Here is a 10,790-nt window from a genome sequence, read left to right on the forward strand (position 1 = left end):
CTGCTTTCCTTTGGGTCAGGATGGGAAGGGAGCATTATGATGCCTATAGGAAACCCTAAGTGAAAAGGTCTACTTGCCAGTTTGTGCTAGATCGTGTGTATATGTGTGTGTGTGTTCGTGCGCGCGCGCACGCGCGCATCCTCTGCCTCTCTGAGTGCTGGAATGAAGGGTATACACCATCACGTCAAGTTTATTTTTCATTAAAGCCTCAGAAATAAATTCAAGCCTCAAAAAGAAAAGACAAAACTAAAAACCGGTATTGAGAAGAAAAACAAAGAAATAGTATAGTCTCTTTAAATACATAGTTTTTGTTCATTATACTTTAACAAAATTAGACAAAAATGTTTTAAAAGAACAGACATACGATTAAAAGACAAATCTTTTACTTGAAAGTTCTTCGTAATGTTTAAAATACTCAGCAGCACGAGAAACAATCGACTTATATATTTTTTGTCTTTTTTTCTTCCAAAGAAAAAGAGACTGGCACGACCCAGATGGGACTCGAACCCACAATCCCCAGCTCCGGAGGCTGATGCCTTATCCATTAGGCCACTGGGTCACCACAAGATCCGGGTTCTCACTCCTTCTTCTTATGTGATGTAATCATCGCTGTCACACCCGCTAAACTCCAATCTTCTGTAGGCCAGTGTGCGATTGCCGAGTGCGCTTGCGCACTCACTGCTGCACCGCAGAAACCTCCAATGCGCCTGCGCCCAAGCCCAGGTTTGCCACTGGCGGGGCCGCCTGATTTTGGACGATCCTTGGCGTTGGAAGGCAAGGGAGAGTGTGTGTCCACCCTCCTCAGAGGGTTTTTTTTTTTTTTTTTGGGGGGGGGGGGAACTCTTGAGATTGACTTTGTTAGGCTCCTCCTAGAAACTTTAAACAGCCCCTGCTGTGCTCTAAAGTCGTAGTCGCTGGCCTCGGGCGGGCCGCAGCAGCCGCCTTTCCCAAAGGTCCCTTTCTGTCTCACCCTCCTTAAACTCCCTGGGCTTTCCATCCCCGTTTCCCCATTCTTTCGTGTTTTTTTATCAGCAAACATTGATTTGGTAACCTATTATGTGCTGCGGACTCTTGGCAGATTCCAGGGTGAACAGGCTTTTCCAGCCCAACGAAACTTCTAATCTGCCCTCTTTCCCAACGTCCACTTGACTACACCCCCCCACTCCTTCCCGCCTACATTAAAGGGAAATGAACACGGTTTCTAAATACAAACTAATACTTATTTTTTGCCCTAAAGGTAGATATCGGATAACAATTGACTTTCTGGTTCCATGTAATTTGTTTACTGCGAGTAAAATGCTACATTGTAGGTTTTAAAAACATTTTCAGAGCTTCCCCGTTCATGGATAGGTAATCTCCCTTCTTTGCAATGTAATAATACATGTATATGAGTAATTCAAATGTATTGGTTAGTGTTGTCCACTCAGGTTAGAATCACCTGGGAGACGGGCCTCTGAGAATGTCTGTGGGGGATTATCTTTATTACCTGAATCTGCCTGGGAAGACTCTCAGGTCCCTGTCAGGAACAAACTCAGTAAGGGGCTCGAAAATGGAGCGGTCGGTGTGCACTATCTCTAGTTACTGATTGCGGTTGATCACCTGCTTCAAATTCCTGCTGGTCACACACACACCCGTGATGGACTGGCTGTACCTTGAACTGTGAGCTAAACACACACACACACACGATGGACCTTGAACTGTCAGCTAAAATAAATCCTTCCTCCCTTAAATCACTTTGCTCCTAGTATTTCATGGCAACGACAGGAAAAGTAAATAAGATATCAAATAGAAAATTAAAAGTGCTGCTAAGTTTACCACTTGGAGTTTGTTAACGGAGTGCCTGTGTGCCTTCCACAGTTCGTTGAATGATAAATCATTTACTGTTTGGTTACTTGTAGCCTGTGAGCCCCTGTGCCTCTGGGAAATGCTCTTCTTAAGCTCCAAGTTATTCTTTAGTGGTTGTAATTTGCCTTGATGGTGTAAGCAGCAGTGGATGAAACTGCCTCCCAGTTGCAGTGGTAACCCTCTTCCCCACACGGAAAGACATGGCTTCACTTATGCCTTGGGGATTTTTTCCTTCCTCTTCTTCTGTGCAGCCCTACAAGTGCTGGGGATCACTATGTAGACCAGGCTAGCCTCAAACTGGCTTCAAAAGCAACAATCCTATTCTGCTTCTCCAGTGCTTGGAGTTTAAGCCTGCAACATCACACCTGGCTAAGTTTCAACTCTTTATTTCACTTCTTTTTTTCCCCTCAGTGTAGCTTTGGGACCTGTCGTAGAAATTGCACTGTAGACTAGGCTGGCCTCGAACACACAGAGAGCATCCTCTGTATCCTAAGTGCTGGGATTAAAGGCTTGTGCCACCACTGCTCAGCCTGTTGCTTTATTTTTTTAGGTTGACTAGTTGGGCTGGAGTGCTCGAGCATTCCCTGCCTAAGTCTTGACTTCTGAGAACATATCTTTAGTATTTTGATAAACTGGGAAGGATGCATCAATTGCTTCTACCTCAGACCAAAATATAGCAGCTAAGTGTTTATGTCACTTGCTGCTCTTGCAGACAAACTGGATTTGATGCCTAGCATCCACATGATGACTCGCAACCATCAATAACTCCATTGTCAAGAGATCTGACCCCCTCTCTGACCTCTGCAAGCACTAGGCACAGGCTTTCACGGTACATACAGACCTTTTAAAAAGCTGAGGTAAAAAAAAAAAAAAAAAAAAAAAAAGCTGAGGTAGCCTGGCGGTGGCGGCACACACCTTTAATGCCAGCACTCGTATGGCAGAGGCAAGTGGATCTCTATAAGTTCGAGGCCAACTTCCAAGCAAGTTCCAAGACAGCCAGGACTTTTAGACAGAGAAACTCTGTCTCAAAAAAACCTTAAATACATAAATAAAGTAAAAAATCGAGGGACGCGTACAGAAACCTCAAACACATTCTCACCTGGAATTCTCCCATGAACAATTTGTATTAAGTGGTATGTTTGTTATGACTGATGAACTCACATTGGTACATTGTTAACTAAAGTTCATAGTTGACGTTAGGGTTTTCTCTGTGTATATTCTATGGTTGGTACAAATGTGCAGTATTATGTAGTCATCACACAGAAAATTTTCACTGCCTTCAACATGCCGTGCTTAGGCGGAGAGAGATGCTTCATCAGTTAGGAGCCCTTGCTGCATGTGAGTTCTAGAGTTTAAATCCAAGAACCAAATAACAACAGAACATCCTTGAAATTGCCTATAACTGTGGAGACAGGAGGATTGCTGTGACCTGCAGGCTTCCAGCCTTGCTGAGAAAATGTGAGCCCCAAACTGTGTCTCAAAGGATAAGCAGAGAGATGAAAGAGGACACCCAACACCCTCTTCTGGCTCCCACTCATGGGACTACACACACACACACACACACACACTCTCTCTCTCTCTCACACACACACACACACACACACACACTCAATTCACACACAAGTGAGTAAATAACATTTAGGATGTACTTCTTTTCTGTGTATGAATGTTTTAGCTCCACAAATGTGTGTGCACCGTGTGGGTGCCTGGTACCCATGGAAGTGAGAAGGCGTCATCAGATTCCCTGGACCCGGAGATAGGGACGGTTGTGAGCTGAAACACGTGGGTACTAGGAACTGAACCCAACTATTCTGTAAGAGCAACAAGTGCTCTTAACCACTGAGCCAAATTTAATTTTTTTTTTTTCTGAGACAAGGTTTCTCTGGTAGTCTTGGCTGTCCTGGAACTCACTCTGTAGTCCAGGCTGGCCTCAAACTTAGAGATCCACCTGTCTCTGCCTCCCAAGTGCTGAGATTAAAGACTTGTGCCACCCCTGCCTAGATTAAAATAAACTCCTTAAAATGCCGTGCTTTTTGGAATGTGAAGACGGCAGTGTTGGTAGCAGAGCTGCTTAATGTGTCCCAACCTAGATTCAGTATCTCTTTTTGTCTCCTCCATAGTGGTAAGAGTCCAAAATTAGTGTCCTGATAATTGAATGTCCCTCTCAAGGTACCAGGTCAATAATAGTTGGGCATCCAGCAGGAGAGGCAGCCAGTCCGCCCCAGTGGCAGGGAATGCATATTGCAGAGTTTATGTTTAGCCTCTGTCTCTGCCACCATAGCCAGGTCCTGATATGCAAGAGGATGATGGACATCCACCAAGGAGGTCACCACAGCCACCTGAATGTTAAGAGCGCATGTCACCATGGAGGCCTTGGGGTAAGCATTCACATGACTTAATCTGTCACTCCTGAGGTCATTCTAAGGCACACATACAGCTGATAGAGCCTTGAATGTTGACCTGACAGAATTCCAAACCAAGCTGATATCTTAGCCCTGCACCTACTTCCCTTTGGGTACATACACACGGCAGTCATCCTGGCTCAGAAGGCCTACCATGAGCAGCTTCCCGTAGCAGAGCTCACCAGCACCTGCTTTGAGCCATTTCCCTTGGAGTCTATCGCCAGCTTCTAAGTCCCAACGCCAAGTGTTCATTCAGTTTGAGAGGTTGGGCTGCTAACCACAAAATAAATAAAACCCGACCTTATTTCTGATAAACTAGGTGGGTGCAAATGCCTGTCCCAGCACCAGAGGTGGGGGAGGGGCAGGGGAGTAGAAGTTCAAGAACATGCTCGGATGAACCCTTTCTTCTCCATCTCCGCTCAAGTCCAATTTCCAACTTAGAATCGGAATGGGTGTTATGGATTAAATGTTTGTATCCTCCTCACGAGCCCCCAGGCTGCAGCCCTAGCTGCTGGTGCGACCTTTGAAGGCCAGCCCTTTGGGAGGTGATGAGCTTCGAGTGAGTTCCGAGGGTGAGTTGTCACAGTGGGAGACCCTAGAAGACTTTGCAAGTTTGTCTCCCTTTCTTCTGTTTCCTACCCAGAGGCCTCAGTGACCCTGAGTAGGAGAGGTTCTTATCCTTCCCTGGTTTCCTCAGATGCTCTTCAAGGACCACACATCCATTAGGGCAGCTCCATCGGAATCCACAATGGCGCGGATACCAGGAGCTTCATTTCCCGGAACACATCACTCAGCCTGACGACCAGATGCCCACTGACAAGACGATTTGGGGAGGGAGATGACTTGCACCTTTAACATCTCCCCAGGGTAGTGTTTGTAGACATGGAGTCCACAGTCACTGATGAAGTTTGCAGTGGTACCCACCACCCACTCTTCCACCCGTGCAGCTTATCACAAACAAGGGTGATGCTGACAATAACTAGGCCCGTGCCTGTTGGACTGTAGGGATGTGGTGTGGTCATGGCCAAAGATGCTGCTGCTGCTGTCATGGCTACCTTCAAGGCCAAGCATAGCATCAACTCTGTGGACCGGGGTCCCATCAGTTTCAAGGTTGGTATCATCCTTGCACTGTGGTACCTGGTGGAGGCTTGGCCATGGTACAGAGAGCTGAGCACAACAGCGTCACTGCTCAGACCTCAGCTCTCCCAGACCACAAGTTTGACACGATGCATGCCAAGTGTGCCATTTTGCATTTGTATATGGATGAAGACGTGGAGAAAGAAGAGTTTTCTGAGACCCCAGAGGATTATGAAAGTCAAGCAGATGCTGCCGAAGGAGATGATTACGATGATGATTGCCCACGTGCTACAACCTCACTGTCTCAGAGCTGACTTTGGTTTGTTTTGTGGGGCTCTCTATTATAACCCTAATCTATCAGTAAAGATGATTTTCCATTTTAAATGGTAAAACAAAGAGACCTAGCTAACACACTAGAGTAGTAGTTCCTCGTCAGCCACCAGCCCACAAATAATGACACAGAGACCTCTTATTAATTATGAAAGTTCTGTCACAAGGTTTGTTACCTCATCTCTCCATACTGCCCATGCTGCTTCCCCTGTGTCTGGCTAGTGACTCTGCCTTCTTCCCAGAGTTCTCTCTCTACCCAGAAGTCCCACCTCTACTTCCTGCCTATCTATTGACTGTTTAGGTTTTTATTACATCAATCACAGCAATACATGCAGACACAGCATACAACCATCCCACAACATTTCCCCCCTTGGTCTAAATAAAAAGGAAAGGTTTTAATTCCAATACAGTAAAATTATATACAATAAGAACAGTTATTAACCAAGCAGTGGTGGCGCACAATCCCAGCATTTGGAAAGCAGAGGCAGGAGGTTCTCTGTGAGTTCAAGGCCAGCCTGGTCTACAAGAGATAGTTCCAGGATAGGTTCCACAGCTACAGAGAAACCTTGTCTCAAAATATTAAAAAAAAGGGCTGGAGAGATGGCTCAGAGGTTAATTCCCAGCAACCACATGATGACTCACAACCATCTACGATGAGATCTGGTACCCTCTCCTGGCTTGCAGTCAGAACACTGTATATATAGTAAATAAATACATCTTTAGAAAAAAAGCACAGGAAAAAAATTTGGAGAAACTACTCTGTTTTCTATCTTATTTTGGTAAGTCCAAAGTTTGATGCCTAAGCTGTTTCCTATCATTGAATTACCATCCTAAAAAATCTTTTTAGATCTTCAAACATCTTAGATAAACAACTTAAGCCTTTATGTTTTTCAGCTTATAAACTTTACATATTTTATATAAGCTTTTTCTTTCTAAATTGGGTAACAAGGAAAACTATATACTATCTCGATGCATGATTTAATAAAACTCAGAGAGAGAAATCAGGGTTCATAGCCTGGCGGTGGTGGCATCTGCCTTTAATCCCAGCACTTGGGAGGTAGAGGCAGGCGTATCTCTGTGAGTTCGAGGCCAGCCTGGTCTACAAGAGCTAGTTGCAGGACAGGAACCAAAAGCTACGGAGAAACCCTGTCTCGAAAAATCCCAAAAACAACAACAACAGCAAAAAAAAAAACAAAAATCAAAAAACAAAAAAACGAAAAAAAAAAACCCAAAAGAACAAAAAAGGAAAGTAAAAGAAATGACAGAAACAGCTGGCTGCCTGGACAGTGACCCAAAGTTTCTCTGCAGCACTGTGGCATCCAACTTTGGCCTACAGACCTAGCATGTCTGACAGACGTTTTTGAAGCAGGAAGTTTTCGAAGGATTGTCCTACCTTATCTTGGCAAAGGTCAGTAGTTGCCTTTCTTTGTGTCCTGCTTGTCCAATTTGGACAGCATATTGTCAGCAGCTGAGGCGAGGGCAGTTTCTTGCCCAGTGGCTGACTTTGCCACAATAAAAGTGATTCCCTGTAGAGGTTCTTCAATGCCCTTTTTTGAAGTAAACTGGTGCTGCCAGGAGCAGACGTGTCTCACTGTCATAGAAAGCCTTCTATTATTAAAACATCCTAAACTTCATATTCTGTAGGTCTCTGAAGTGTTTGGAGACCATCTGTCTATCTAAAATATATATTTTTTATTTATTTATTTTTGGTTTTTTGAGACAGGGTTTCTCTGTGGCTTTGGAGCCTGTCCTGGAACTAGCTCTGTAGATGAGCCTGGTCTCGAATTCACAGAGATCCGCCTGCCTCTGCCTCCCGAGTGTTGGAATTAAAGGTGTGCACCACCATCGCCCGGCTTAGTAGTTGTTTTTTAATTTAAAAGTAGATTCAATATCCTATCATCTCTATATCCCCCTTTTTCTTTTTATTTTTTTATTTTTTTTTTTTTTGGTTTTTCGAGACAGGGTTTCTCTGTGGCTTTGGAGCCTGTCCTGGAACTAGCTCTGTAGACCAGGCTGGTCTCGAACTCACAGAGATCCGCCTGCCTCTGCCTCCCGAGTGCTGGGATTAAAGGCGTGCGCCACCACCGCCCGGCCCCCTTTTTCTTTTTAGAACGAGATCCCTGAGTCTAATCTCCTTTGATTAACTTCCTCCCTGGCTATGACCAATAACTTGCACCCAACCCACCTAAATGAGGACAAACACCCACAATCCTCTGAATGACCAAAACACACCCACCCCATCTCTTGGCAATGTGTGTGTCATATTTTCTAGACTTTTTCCTGTTCTCTGGGAGTGATGGAATCTCCAGGAGATCCTGAAAATTGAGATTATGGTCAAATCCTGGGAGAGCTAGCTGTACCATTTGTTGTCCAGTCTCTGTGTGATGGGAAAGTGTAGGGCTTACCTGAAGTCCTGTCTGGAGTAGTTCAGGAGGCTGTGGCACTTCAACTAGCAGCTCTGAAGTTGTTCTGGATGCAGAATTTTGAAGTAACTGCAACAGATGTGTTCTGAGAGGCAGGATCACCCAGGCTACTTGTCTTCAATGGTGTCTGGTCCTTTTGTTCTGAAAACATTCAAACTTTTAAAGATAACACATATATCTGCATTTACACAAGTATGAAATGTGTAGTGGACATAAATCAGCTAAAGATGATTTTCTGTTTTCTGTTCAAGCAGGTAAAAGGCATCTATCAAATTTGTAAAAGTCTTTTATACTGTGTAACCAAAGCTCTATTCATGCCGTAGGAAAGGAAGGCATGTAATAAGTCATGAGGATTTTGTAGTCAACAAGATTTAACATGTCTCATCTAGTCTCATAGCTGTTCCCATCACAGAGGGATCTTCTGCATTACCTGATCTGTAGTCTTTCTTGTCTTTCTTTCCTTCCTTCCTTCCTTCCTTCCTTTCTTTATTTCATATCTGCAGCCAAGATTTTCAGGAAGTCTCCCTTAATCAAATCTGATCTTCATTAATTTTGAAGAAAATCACAATTTTTTTTGGTTTTTGTAGGGGGGAAAAAGGCATAACTTCGGGCTGGAGAGATGGCTCAGTGGTTAAGAGCATTGCCTGCTCTTCCAAAGGTCCTGAGTTCAATTCCCAGCAACCACATGGTGGCTCACAACCATCTGTAAAGAGGTCTGGTGCCCTCTTCTGGCCTGCAGGCATACACACAGACAGAATATTGTATACATAATAAATAAAATAAATATTTAAAAAAAAGGCATAACTTCTCTCCCAAATCAACAGACTTTCTGACTTCCATTTTGAAGTTAAGACATTCTTAAAATACATAGGTTGGTTTAATTTAGTGGTTTCCATATCCAATGTCTCTCCACAGCTATTTTTTTGTTCCTCAACATTTAAAATATTTAAAGTCAACAAAGTACCATACAGGATCCAGACACCCAGTGTATTTCCTATCTTTATGAGGCTTATTCTTTTTTTTTTTTTTTTTGGTTTTTCGAGACAGGGTTTCTCTGTAGTTTTGGTGCCTGTCCCGGAACTAGCTCTTGTAGACCAGGCTGGCCTCAAACTCCCAGAGATCCACCTGCCTCTGCCTCCCGATTGCTGGGATTAAAGGCATGCGCCACCACTGCCCGGCGAGGCTTATTCTTTTTATATTACTTTATTGTCTCTTTAAAGACTTTATTATTTTTAACTATTCCTTTTTTTTTTTTTGCCTGTGACTGTCTATCCCCATTTTCTTTTCTTTCTTCAGTATCTAGCACATTTTAGAACATACTGTACCTTTTTAGAGGTTTCTGTGTTTGGACCTGACCTTACTAAGCACCTGCATCGTTTTCTGACCGTACGAGATAAATTTTAAACTGCCATGTAAGCTGCTGCATGGGTTCAACTTGGTGCATGGTGCTGGCACATGGCCCTCACAGCTGGATCTGGCCAGTAGCCGTGAGTCTGCACTCCACTGAGCAATGGCCTGCGTGAGAGACTGCAGGACTAGGAAGTCACATCTGGCTCTCTGTCCAGACTTTCCTTAGCTTTTTCAGGCCATTCAGCTTTTTATTTTTTTAATTAATTATTTTTTTTATTTTATGTGCATTGATGTTTTGCCTGCATATATGTCTGTGTGAGGGTGTCAGATCTTGGAGTTACAGACAGTTGTGAGCTGCCATGTGGGTGCTGGGAATTGAACCCTGGTTCTCTGGAAGAGCAGTCAAGGCTCTTAACCACTGAGCCACCTCTCCAACCCCTCAGCTTTTTATTATGTCAATCACAGCAATACATTTTCACACAGTGCACAAATATCCCACAATGGAGAACCTTTCCAGTCCCAGGGACTTGATACCTAACCCGACTATGCTTCAGAAATAAGAGGATTTATGAAGCTGTCGTCAGAGCCTTGGGCTTGAGCTGTCTTAAGCAGTTCATCAGGACCCACCTTCTCCTTTTGTTTCTCTGGGGTTGCTCCTTCCCAAGCTCACATCTGACAGCATGGTCTGGTGGAAGAAAAGGACATCTCATACCTGAAGCCCCAGCAAGCAGTTCTTTGCAAAGTCTTCGCTATGATCTCAGTCCATTTTGTGTCTATAACACATACCTGATTTAAAAGAGAGAGAGAGAGAGAGAGAGAGAGAGAGAGAGAGAGAGAGAGAGAGAGCTTTATGTGGCTAACAGTTCTGGAGGTTCAAAGACCACGGGGCTGCCAACTGTTCTGCCCTGGCGAGGACCTGCTGGGCTACATTGTAACAAGGCAGATGGTGTCAGGGTAGGAGCCATTTTCAAAGGGTTCTACATGGTTAGGTGACAATGGAAAAAACATTCAGGCACCAAGCTTGCCCTAATAGCCCCCTCTCAGGATCTAGCCAGGGTCTCATATAAACTACACCACTCCCTTTAAAAGGCAAGCCTTGCTGGATGGTGGTGGCACACACCTTTAATCTCACTACTTGGGAGGCAGAGACAGGTAGATCTCTGTGAGTTCGAGACCAGGCTGCCATACATAGCGAGTTCCAGGACAGCTAGGGCTATACAGAGAAACCCTGTCTCAAAAAAACAAGACAAAACAAAAACAAACAAACAAAGGCAAGCCTCCTGTAACTCTTCTTCTCCCCCAATTAGATTCTGTAGCCTCTGGACACTACCACACCGATTGCCAGCCCCGACTCTTATGATCA

At 44.3% G+C, this 10,790-nt stretch overlaps 1 non-coding gene across 1 annotated transcript; it reads right to left on the bottom strand.

Annotated features, from left to right (window-relative positions):
* Positions 1 to 486: 486 nt before the first annotated feature.
* Trnar-ccg lies at positions 487 to 559 on the bottom strand. The gene has a single exon. It is a non-coding gene; the product is annotated as a tRNA-Arg (tRNA).
* Positions 560 to 10,790: the final 10,231 nt, after the last annotated feature.

This window comes from Microtus oregoni, unplaced genomic scaffold, assembly GCF_018167655.1.
Source record: "Microtus oregoni isolate MIOR12 unplaced genomic scaffold, Mior012 000048F_ref0000485, whole genome shotgun sequence".
In the NCBI taxonomy this organism is placed as follows: Eukaryota; Metazoa; Chordata; class Mammalia; order Rodentia; family Cricetidae; genus Microtus; species Microtus oregoni.